Consider the following 12,474-nt stretch of genomic DNA (forward strand, 5'->3'; position numbering starts at 1 on the left):
ACTGTGGTGCGTATTATCTTGCTAATTTTTCGTCCCGCTGTCTTGCACCTAGAAAGAAACGAGGTGTTTTGAGGGTCACTTTTCTTTTTGTCGCATTTTCGCTTAATAAAAGGCTGCAGGTGTGCGTGTTTTATTTTGAGAGAAATAATTTTTGTCACGCTGTCTTGCACCTAGGAAGAAACGAGATGTTGTGAAGGACACTTTTTTGCCGCATTTTCGCTTAATAAAAGGCTGCAGGTGTGCGTGTTTTATTTTGAGAGAAATAATTTTTGTCACGCTGTCTTGCACCTAGGAAGAAACGAGATGTTTTGAAGGACACTTTTTGTCGCATTTTCGCTTAATAAAAGGCTCTCGTGGGCGTGTTTCATTTTGAGAGAAATAAATAGCATTAGCCTGCATTCTAAACGCCGAAGTGATCGCCGTTTATTCAGATTTACGTGTACTATTTTGCAAGATTGTGTGGTGCGACGACGCTGTTGAGACGCGCCTCGGGGATCCATTTTCGTTATATAATAAAACAAATGGACGGAATTTGTGCATTATCTAGAGTTATTCAGCTGTTTCCGAATGCGAGTATAGCCAATTATGTCCTAGAATTAAACACTGCCAGGGGGACCCTTCTTCCTCTGCTAGTGTGAAACGGCATGAAAAGTGAATACATAGCGGCAAGGGACAAAATGGCAGCATTCATTTGCACTTGTGGATTCATTGTGTTGCTGGTGTACTTGTACTATGGAAAGCACATTTTTATGACAACAGTAATTGTTTCATTCTTTATTCAGTGTTTATTGCACCTATAGAAGCCAGAAGATTTCACACAAATACAGAAGGAAGCCACATTTACAATTTAAATGAAGTACATTGCAAAGATAATACACAAAAGAAAATTATAAACAGCAAGTAGGAAAACTTATTGTGCCCCTGCTCTTCGGTATCAGTATTAGCATATTTGTATGCCACAGGGCATTTGTATAATAATGTTATAAAAAGTAAACTATATCACACGTAGTATTGATACCTTAATAAAACTGGTCAATGGGATCAGCTGTCCTTGAATGTAGCTGCAGTTTTGCTTACAATGCCTTGTATGCAACGCCTTCAATACAGGGCTATAATTGTATAATATTTACGTCTGCGCTGTCCTCGCAAATATTGAAAGGCTTCGGTGATTGTGCTTGTCAGAAAAGTAAGCAATACATATGCAGAAATTAAAAAAAGAGTGGTAGTTCACAAAGTCAAAGTTGAAACAATTGATGTGAGGTCAGACCCACAAAGTAAGTATGTCAACATTAAAATACAATGCATTTTGCTGCAAGTAGAATTTACAACAAAGCTTATGTTGTATCACATACCTACAAAAAAGTTAGCACCGTCGAAGCTGAGCCAACACACCACAATTAGGACGCGACGGCTCTATTACGTTGTGAACCTCAAATGAATGAATATTTCACGGTATTTAAAACACTCATTGAGTGGTATACACCAAATATTTGTGGTTACAGTGAATCTGGCATCATAAAAGGCTATTGTAAAGCAAGTGAACAGAGTGAGCACATTAAATTATTTAAATAGTAACACCAACGGTATTCCAGGTGGCAGTGGCAAATTTCCACAAAGGTCAGGTAAAAGACATACAGGATAAACATTAAAAAAACATTGTCATCCTCAAGCGTATACCTAGCTCACACATAATCCATTGAGAGCATTCACAGCATGTCCATGTCATCACACAGTTTACTCTAGTGAAAGGTAGGCCAGCTAACCTACCGTCATTGTCCACACTGTTTAGCTTGGGCTGAACAGAACAATTGTTTAAGCATAATTTGCATGCAGGCGATTCAAGCTACAGCATTCAGCAAGACAACAAACATGCACTTGCAGAATTTACAATAAGGTATCACATTTTCTCTCTATAAAAGTTTGATATCTGCATACAACGCTCTTGAACAATATATGCACTTTACAAAGTCACTCAAAAAACAAATAAATGCCTTAACATAAAACCTGGTGGGACAGCTCAAGTTGATGGATGAAGGAATTAATTGTGTGGACCATCATGAACATAATTCACCCATGAGAAAACTTGTGTAGCAAGTCTTCCAGTACTGCGAGCCGCAGGCACCCAAGCTCAGACACATTGCCTGGGTCAGCAGAGTAACCATGATCCTGTAAAATTGCTTCTGTGAGTGGTTCACTGGCTGTAGGGAGGTTAATTACATCGATGGAGTATGGTTTGTTCAAAGGAGCGTACAAAGAGAATTTCGATGTGTTCCAATAGAAAGCAATTTCCGCCATCAATGTCCTTGACCTCATTACGAACTATCAGACGCTTCAATGCTGCTGCAAACTGCTTTGCTGTTGGGTTGTCATTGCAGCCCCCAAATGATTTTATTGCAGCAAAAAAGTAACTCAAGGTGGTCCTGACTGAGCTTGGAAGTCGAAAGATATGCCAATAGGTCATTTTCTGTAACCAAGTGGTTGTATAGACGGTTGTCTAAGCACACCACAAAGCGAATTAAGCCTGTCTTTTGGGTGGTCCCTGTCATTAGTTTACCAGCTGCAGCCTCCCTAAGCGAGCAAAAGTAGGCCATAAGTTCTTTGACATACGCAGTGACAGGAGTCACATTTTCAGGACACAGCGGTCCTTTCTATTCTTCTTGCCTTGGATGTCTTGAATTTAAAATGTCAAATGCGTTGTTGACATGCCTGATAAACTCTTCTGTTGGCAAGGAATTTGAAAACTTTGAATTTTTTTAGCTCTGCAGTCACTAAGAGCATCTGCTACCGATTGACTAAACGTTTGAGCCAACAATGAGACTTTCATGGGCTGGTTTTTCCAGGTAATATGTGCTTGTCTAAGTTTGTTTGCCAAATGTAGGCCCTCTGTGTACTGGATTTCATGCAGCTCATCAATGTGTTTCAACAATATGAACTGTTTGTTCGTATCACAATAGCCTTTTTATCAAACAGGGTGTGCCGCAGTAGCTTCAACATGTGACAGGGATCCAACATGGCAAAGAAAAGTTTTTTTTGTCACTGGATGTGGAAAAGAAGCATCCAGCTCAGTCAGGTCCATCTTGCAGCCAAGGCTGTGCAGAAATGACAAATTCGCTGCAGCGCCATCGCAGGTCAAACTCAAAATGTGTGCACCTTTTTCGTGAGTGAAGCTAGCAGCTTGCAGCACCAAATTGCGCCTCTGCTCACCACCAAGGCCATGCACTAGAAAGTAGCCAATCGGCAGCTTCCATCTGCCATTGATTGCAACAAGCATTAAAACAAATGCATCTTAGGCAACTGGAAAGCTGTCATCATTGACATCAATGCCCATGTCAACATATCCATAGAAGCTTATCCCATCCCACACTACTTCTTTGAATGGCCATCTCATCCACAACCAGATTGCATAATGTGGAGAGCCGTGCTTTACCTTGATAGCCAATGCAGTCATTGCCTCTTTTGAAAAGTCAGCAGCCCTATCAATGGATTGATATCATTTACACAGTGTCTTTGGATGCAGGAGGCATGTGTTGAAAACAGCTCGTACATATCTGTATGCTCTAGGGGAATAAAAATGCAAAGTCAGTGCAAATGGCCTGAGCTCTGGCGAGTAAGCAGGTGACATTGCTGGCACCAGACTTATGTGGCATTTGACGCATGAGCAAGTCTTTTTTGCCCCACCAAGACTCTGCAATATGGCGACATCCTCATTTCCTAGAATGCGATTGTCAGATAAATCTTCTATGACATTTTCGAGATGAGCAACCTTTTGAAAAAGGTGTTGATGGGATTGCCGTAGAGTCTTCATCTTCTTCTTGGTCGCAGTTTGTAATTGTGTAACGCCATACTTCATGCCTCAGAAAGGCCTTTTCAGGTGCGTCTTCTGCTGGCTGTGGCTGCAAAATATCACGCGCTGTAACAGGTGCATGAGCGACCAACATGACACAAAGCACGTACGCAGAACAAAGTACTTAATTATTGTGGCATACACTCTTGTGCAAGTTATGACGAATATAATGCTAAATTTAGGTCATTACATTGCTCACGACGGTTTCCGTTTACACTTTTGTGAAGTTAAAAACTGTGGGGGCCTAAAACTGCCATCCACACGAGCTTGCTAGTGCCACTTAATTTTGTTTGTTTATTTATTTGCTAAATACTGCAGGCCCATCTGGGCCCAGACAGGAAAGGTAGAAGTACAAAACAACTAACACAGAAGAGGCCAATGTAGCATAGTTCAATGAGAGATGTTTTAAAGAAGCCTTTTAGTTGGAGTGGGCAAAATATACTGAGCTCATATATCACGGCTCATTGTGACCGATCGAACATATAAAGAGCATAGAACATTGTGACAAACCTGTTGGTCTTCTAGTTATTGTGTCATTTGAATGGAAAAGAAAAATTGAAAAAGGATTATTGGCCGATAATTGGTGTTTAATGCAAACCCTGAGGAAACTCATACCGCTGCGAACATATATGAATGTTTCAGTATTTAATTAGATGGTGGCCATGATCATAAATGTTAGTGTCCAAGTGCAGTTCACTGAGTGACATTTATTATGCTTGAGCTATTAAACAGTTGCCATGAAAATATATGCCACTTCACTTGCAGCTACCTAAGGAAACAAGTATGTAAAAATTGTAGTGGTCGAGTATTATCCTCACCATAGTATGCCTTGCTGTTCGAGGTGTCGCTGGGTTGTGTGCAGGCAGTGCTGCAGAAGCTTCACGCTTGAGCGTCCTGGAGGGCCTTGGACTGGGAGACTGGACAAAATAAACCAAGTGCAATGACGAGGGACCGCTTACTGCAACATAACTTCAAATTGCTGACCGTGCAAATGAAACACCAGATGCACAGTTGAAGCTAAACCCTGGACTAATAGCGACACCATTGGCTTCATTTAAAATTTAGTTTAAATTAGTTTAAATTTAAAGTTTAAATTAGTAAAATTTAGTTAAATTAGTTTAAAACGAGCAGAATATTCTCTACAAAATTATTGTTCTTGGCAACTATTGCAAAACTTGGTATGTTATGTGAAGACTAATCGTTCATGGTTTCTTCAATTAATTAGTTTTATTGCAATTTTGATTGTTTTCAGCCACAAGAAATACACACAAAATTCGGTCAATAATAATTTTTATAGCAGGAAATGTAATTAATTCTTCGACAATAAATAGTTTCACATCGTACCTTTTTAGGAGTGTAGGCTAGCTGATATAAGTACTTTAAAGAGAAATAAATGTTTAACACTTAGTGGAAATTATGACAAAGTTGAAAAAAAATGGCTTGAATAGTATTGCACCACTATTTCGTCAGTTATAATTCACACGAGCACGTAGTCACTAACGATCGCGAATATTGCAGTTCCATTTTCATAAATAAAAGAAACGTTCATTGTGCTTACCTATGGAAGGACAGGCCATCGCGCCGATTTTCTGTTCGATTAGGGCATCCTGGCACAAAACACTTCATCACGCAGGTGCGCCTACTGCTGACGGGAGTTCTCGCCGGTCTGCTAAGAGGCCGAAGACTTTGAGCAGATCTCGAACAACAGTGTCGACTGCGCTACGGGCCGGCACGGCCCTAAATATGTTCGGAGTCTCCGGCTCGCCAGTCCATCCTTGGGCACAAGACGGGACGCATTTTTTTCCCGTAGGGACAGTCGCTTCGGATCCTGTACGCTCGCTTAATCGCGTGCACATTTTGCGGGGGCGAAAGGCATCATTGTTTCCCAGAAGACGTCGTCAAACGCAACGAATCGTCGTGGGAAGGGCGGCTTGGTTGCCTTCACACGTTTGCAGGGCGAAAGGTTCCCTCGTTTCCCTGAAACCACACCGAAACGCAACCAGTCGTCCTTGAGGTAGTCCTCCCGGCTTGTTCGGCGCAATGCCGGTTAACCGACGCCTTCGTTCGCAACAGCCTTGGCGCCTGTCTGCTAATTAGGCGGCGAGACTCAACTGCTTCACACACTCGAATTCCTTCCTAACCTCGGCGCGCGTTTGCCACGCTGAGTATGTGCGCATATTCCGAAACCCCCGCAGCAGACGAAACCGAAGCCACCGAAGCGAGCCGAGTAAAATCTACCGCTTGCCTATCACGTGAGGGCCTATTTCCCATCATTCCATTCCTCTAAATTTTTTATGACTAGGCTTCAAGATTGTCACGTGACACTCCTTCCTAGTTTTTTTCCTTCCTCCATGCATCGCACCATGTGAAATGGCCGTTGCGAATTTCGCATCTGCGAAAATCGCAGCTGCGAAAATCGCAGTGCAAAATCGCACCATGTGAAACAGCCTTTAATAACAACTTTCGTCCCCGTAGTACCTAGACGAAGAGAAATTTCAGGGACCGAAAGTCCCCACATTTCTCTCTCGCACCCACTACTCCTCGCGCATGCGCAGAAAGAGCGGAGAATTCCAGTTATGATGTGCAAGTCTATCTACAAATAGGAGAAAGGCGCATGGTGGTAAGCTACGGCCCCCGAGATTCAAGTGCGAAAGCTTAGGCGCGTTGCCCGTTCTCAGAGGTTGGGTGGCTACAAGCTGCTTGCGTATTTATTGCGCAGTTCGCGCGTTGCTGTTACGCACTGTGATGTGCTTTTTGACACTCGGGCATGGGTAATGGAGGTTCTTTGAATCAAGTGCACCTCGTGTTCGCCGTTTTAGACACTTGTCGAGAGCGGGACCAGGGAAAATTTATCAGTGGCTCGCGGAACCCCGAGCAGGGGCCTGCGGAACCCGTAGGTTCCGCGGAACCCACTTTGAGAACCCATGCTCTGAACCATGCTAAAACCACGAAACACCTGACAGCAATAAGATCGATCAATTGCACACTGCATCAGCCATTTGTTTCGTGCGAATCGCTGATGTGAGGTCGCGTGACGCGCCGTCCGGCCTTGCAAATCCCTCGGAGTTAGAAGCCAATCGCGAAGGCCATGCTTTTGTGTTGTGCAGGAGCGCAGGCGCCTGAAATAATTGCAAAAGCCCTAAACACGTCACACACACACACACACACACACACACACACACACACACACACACACACACACACATATATATATATATATATATATATATATATATATATATATATATATATATATATATATATATATATATATATATATATATATAGTGCAGGGAAAAATCCGGGGATTTTCTTAGACATATGCAGGGGAAAATGCCCGAAATAGGGAATTTTCATGTCTCGGAAAGGGAATTATTAGGCGCAGTACGGAACATCACTGGCCTCCAGTCTGCCGCGCGACCAATAGCGTCCTCGATCACCTTGCCCCGGGGTTGCCCCGAAACCAGAATGGTGCGCTGTGCACCGCGGTGGTGGCGCACTGCGGAGGGTCAACATCGAGGACAAAACTGCACTCCGTGCAGATGCTTGCATGAAGCGCCACTTCGCCCCTGGCGCCCAAAACGTGCCCAAAACGCGCGCGCGCACGTTTTTTTGTTTGCAGGTGCAGAGGATACGCGGCAAGCACTCGAACCTTGTCATACTGCGTGCTCCGACATACCTGGTTACAAGTACACACCAATGGATTTTATAGTTAATGGCAAGAGACATAATGTGGCGATGTCGGTGGATGAAATGAACGATTTTATGGCGAGTATTTGTTTTTAGCAACGCACGCGCGGGGAGTCAGTAACACAGCGCGGTGCGCTTCTGCGGCCCGCTTCCAGCAAGTTCTGGTAGCACAAAGATGGGGAGCCAAATAATCTCCCTACTCCGGTGTCGTCGAGGCGCCTGACCACCCGTTCAACGAAGCTGTCCACTTTCGGCCGCTCTTCACCACATTGTTTTTGGACGAGGTCGATCAGCATGTCGTCTTCGCTGTCAGCCGAACTGAAAAAAGCTCATCGATTGCGGCAACTAGCAGCGCTTCCTTTCTCATTGCCGACATCTCGACTAGTACCTCCATCAACTCCGTGCGCAGCTATCGGGCCAGAGCGTGCGCGGTTCCGCAGTCGGCGGTGCGCGCGCGTCCCGCAGTGCTTGCTGGGATTGCACCCTGGCGCACCGCCGATTTTCTCGGTGCGAGACGGGGCAACGGAAAACCGCCCCAACCCGGTGCGCTTCCGGTGTTCGAGGATGGTCGGTGCGCACCGGTGCGGTTGATCGAGGATGAAAGTGCGCACCAAGGCGCCCCGGTGCGCACTGGTGCGGGTGATCGAGGACGCTACAAAGTAGACGGCAGTTCGGCCGGCGCCCCGCCCGCTGCACGATCAACAGGCCAATCGACGACCGCAAAGCTGCGCGCCTCCGCCATCGGCAACGGCAACGAAAACATCGGCTGCAGCTGAGTGCACGGCTACCGACGGGAGACGACCGGCTCGGCTGTGCTCGCATCGCAGCCGACGGCGCCGCTAATATTAGCGCATTTTTCTTCTTTATTATTGCGAAGAGCGATAACAACGATTAGAAAATATTGCGGCTTGTGACAGTAGCGCACCCAGGATCTCTGCCAGGGGGGGGTTGACAGTTTGCCAATACCATTTAAAGAGCGCTAATTTCACTTTCTTCGGGGGAAATTGTCAAAAAATGCGCTTTTTGCGAGTGTGCAGACGATTGCGCGTCTTACATCTTAGTTGCAGTACTGAAATGCGTTAGGAAAGAAAAGGGGTTAAACAAAAGAGGGGGTTAAGTCGGCCTCAGGGGGGGGGTTACAACCCCCGAATCACCCCCCGTCGGTGCGCCACTGGCTTGTGATCGTCGGTAATTCATTTCGAAGCGCCGTCCGCTTTAGCTTTGAAGGGAACCGGAAAAGGCCTAGCGACGATATCGGCGCCGTCGAGCGATCAGCGGCGGTGAGGCTGCCGCACAAATGAGTCCCGGTCTCATCCTCTCTACGTACGGCAAGGAAATTTCGCCGCTCGCGAGCAAAACCGCTGTCGACCGGCGGCCCGCGAATGGCAAACGGCGTGCGGCGAGTTAGCGTGCCGGTAACATGGATGTAGACTCGGCGCTTCTCGGCTACCCGCTGTTGCTGCGGTGCCGGCGCGTGTTATGCGAAGCGTGCCGCTATAGACCCTGTGTTGCGCGCACGTCTGGAAAGGCCGACACTGTTCGCACAGTTAATCAGACCGCTAAGCATGACTGTGTTGCAACACGAGCGATTTGGCACTTGCGTTGCGGTCTGTAAATACCGATGCGCAAGCGCGCACAAGCGAGCAACACGACGAGGACGAGCAGGGAGCGCGCGTACCTGCTAGCATGCAAACCGGAAGTCGTAAGTTCTTGTTCGACCAATGGACATCGTTTCCACCGTTGACATCACCAGATTCCCCCTGTTGACATCATGACGACCGCTGGGGTACGGTGGCTAGATGGGTAGGTGTGCCGACCGGCGCGTCTGGAGCGTAGTTCACCACTTCTCCGTGTCATGACGCAAAATTGGCGCTGCGGTCAGTAGAACGGTTCCGCAGCGCGCGTCGTCTGCTGCAGGGGGCTGGCGGCGAGCAAAAAAATAAAGCCCGTATTTTAATGGTTGTATGTCGTCTGTTCGTGTCAGTTTCAAAGGTGAAGAGCTCCGCGTCTCTCGTACTGTTTGCAAGTTCCTAAGCGATGTGGAATGTTCCAGGTCGGAAAAATGACTAGCGAGATTAGCGACGGCTGTAGAATAACTATGGGGCTACGACGAACACTGTGGAAGTCACTTCGTGAATGCGACTATAGTATAACAACTGCTGCGTGAGACTCTTTCGGGCGGCGGCGTATAGCAGGCCGCGCACGCAGGAGCCTCGAAGAAACGACGCTCACTCGTTGGGGTTCGCTTCAAGACTGTAAGTTTATTGTACAAAAGGCAGATAGCAGAGAAGAGAAAAGGAATAGCAAAGAAAACACAAAATGTAAGTCCGCAGTAGGCCACACCGACGCTTTCGTCCCTCTCGGAGGCGCCGGCGATTCCCACTCAGCAGGCGGTCTGCCGAAAACACGGGCCACGGATCAGGTTGCGGGTCGAGGCGCCGGCCGGGACGCCAGCCCAGCGGGGCTTCCCTCGTCCGTTCGCCGGCTCCCTCACTCTTGCGTCGTCGGGCCTCCAACCACGGGTGCAGCAAACTTGTGGCAGTCGCTTGCAATTCTCAACAGCGGCATTGCTCCTCCAAAGAAGACCACCAAGGAGACTTACTGCTTCGCTCCGAACTGCAAGTCGGGCTCTCATTGTGTGAGAAAGACAGCGAAAATGTTCGCCCCGGGCTGCTCAGTAGCTTGCTCAGTATCGGCGACGTTAATGAGCAAGCCGTACACCGAAAAGCGTCCGTCTATGAGCTCCTCGACATTGGAAATTTGCAAGCCGCACATGAAGTGCTCAGCGCCTGCAACATCGAGCACCGCTGCGCTGCTACAGGTAAAAGAAAAGTGACTCTAGGCTTATATTCTATATAGCAGGCTATGTAGCAAGGAAGTTCCTACAAAGAACCAAGTGCCCCGATTGCTCAGGGACATTACTGAATTCAACAGAATGAGTAGGTCAGGGCTGTTGCTCCCTTCTGAAGCACTAAAAAAACTGGTAGCATTACTCGAAGATGTCTTCAAGCTGTGCTTCAGTTTAAATGAGTTACGAAGGAATCATATCGCCCACTTTGAATCCTTTCTGTAGCTGAATCCTCTAAATTTGATCGGCTGTGAGCGGCACAAGAAAGAGCTCACAAACGATGTTGTGAAGTTCTATTCAATTACACGCCTTTACTTTCTTGTCAAGGGCAAGAACATGGCGCGTGAAAGCAACAGGGAGAAGAGGAATCACCTGAAGCGGAGGCGTGTGCTGTGAATAATGTTATGATGTGGTGGACCAACGTTGCGACCTTGCTGGCGCTAGGCTATTCATGTTGGTGCGTCAAGTTATGAGAGCGTTTCTTGTATTTTAAATATATTCATGAATCTAGCCCAAGACATATTGCTTCATTTTATTGCAACCAAACAGTGAACCATATGCACTCTTCAGCACAATTCGTCTAGTAACAATTTAAATACCGCAACTGAGGCAGCAATAAACACAATAGCTGGATTTCTCGAAATTGAAACATTAGAACTCACTAAATATCACGTAAACACGTTTCCATAAACCGTATAAAACCACTGCAGTTTTGTTTTATGCATGGAAAAATGCATCTACGTATTTAATGCAATGGGCTGGAGCGCCGCAATTGTACCAATAAATATATGTGACCAATCGCCAAGCTAGAAAATTAACTTCAGCATATCGTGTCTTCTGAGTAGACGACAGTAACAAATTCCCCATTCTGGCTTTGCTTACTCTGCTCGAAACGCCATTGTATAACGCGTACTCCAAAGCTAGAGCAGAGGCAGCGATACTATCAAACACGCTGCTCGTCTACACAGCGCAGCCGACATTGCGCGCAGCTCAGCCGTTCTACTGTCCGCAGCGCCACTTCTTCGTCATGATGCGGAGAAGTGGTGAACTACGCTCGGTCGGCACACCTACCCATTTAGCCACCGTAGCTGGGGATACCGGAAAGGCGAGGAGAGGAGGACGGCATTGTTTTTTTTATTTTGTGGCGCTCCCGCGGCGCGTAGCGCTGCAGCGTTTGGCATCGTTGATCGTGACGGCATTCTGAACTCGATGCACGTGTTTACTTGAAATGTTCAAAAAATATCTGAGGTGGTTTAGGGGCCCTTTAAGAGTAAGCTTCCCCTCGAAGTTGGCTGCAATTAATGTGCACACTCTTAGCCTCACAGCTAAAATAATTAGTGTTTACATTGTCACACGTCTGCATTTTTATGTGAAAGGAAATAACTGTGACAAGGCAGGAAAGCGGCAGAGGGCCAAGCTGCTGAAGTTGAACCGTTGCTTATGAGTTGAAGTGCATGAAACAATGGCTTGCTGTACTTGCAAATAAAAGCTTTGTGTCAGCAACAGCCCTGTTATCTTCATTTTGCTTACCCTTATATAGCAGTACATAAGCATAGGCCTGAGCCTAATTGTCAAGTGAACTAGTTTTCACTTTTTGTTCAGGCCTCCCTCCATTTTTTATGGAAAAAATCAACTTGATTTGATTTAATAAAGGTGTGCCAGCGTAATCATAGTTAATAATAAACGCAGAAGGCTACTGTGAAGCATGGAACAACTATAGTGCATGGAACAATGAAATATTTAAGCCATATATACAAATTCATTTTGGCTAAGCAAAGGCACAAACCTGGTTAGCAGGCCTGATGTCTTTTTTTTTTTTTTTTTTAAAGCCCAGCTGGGTAGTATGTGCGCACTTTTTTCTGTCGGACAAAATTTTACATTAGGTCGACACGGCATGAAACCGTATATTTGGTCACCGTCCCTTTCATTCAAAATTTTCTTTCATTTTTTTTACGATTGCCCGATAATTCGGAAAATTCGAAGGCCCCTTCCACATAAGCAAAATCCGTCAGCGACGACCTCTTTGCAAAAAAAGGTTTAAGAGTTAGGATAGGCAGCAACTTGCCCAAGAGTTGCCGTCTTCCTTTTCCAC

General features: G+C 46.2%; 2 protein-coding genes and 1 long non-coding RNA gene across 28 annotated transcripts in view; 2 read left to right on the forward strand and 1 right to left on the reverse strand.

The window, feature by feature from the left end:
* The window catches only part of LOC119453864 (gastrula zinc finger protein XlCGF7.1-like), a 310,713-nt gene that overhangs the window by 280,087 nt on the left and 18,152 nt on the right, over positions 1-12,474 (forward strand). The window lies entirely within an intron of this gene.
* Positions 1-12,474, forward strand: part of LOC119454535 (gastrula zinc finger protein XlCGF7.1) — a 455,522-nt gene that overhangs the window by 222,137 nt on the left and 220,911 nt on the right. The window lies entirely within an intron of this gene.
* The window catches only part of LOC125945276 (uncharacterized), a 395,992-nt gene that overhangs the window by 163,343 nt on the left and 220,175 nt on the right, over positions 1-12,474 (reverse strand). The window lies entirely within an intron of this gene.

This window comes from Dermacentor silvarum, chromosome 5, assembly GCF_013339745.2.
Source record: "Dermacentor silvarum isolate Dsil-2018 chromosome 5, BIME_Dsil_1.4, whole genome shotgun sequence".
In the NCBI taxonomy this organism is placed as follows: Eukaryota; Metazoa; Arthropoda; class Arachnida; order Ixodida; family Ixodidae; genus Dermacentor; species Dermacentor silvarum.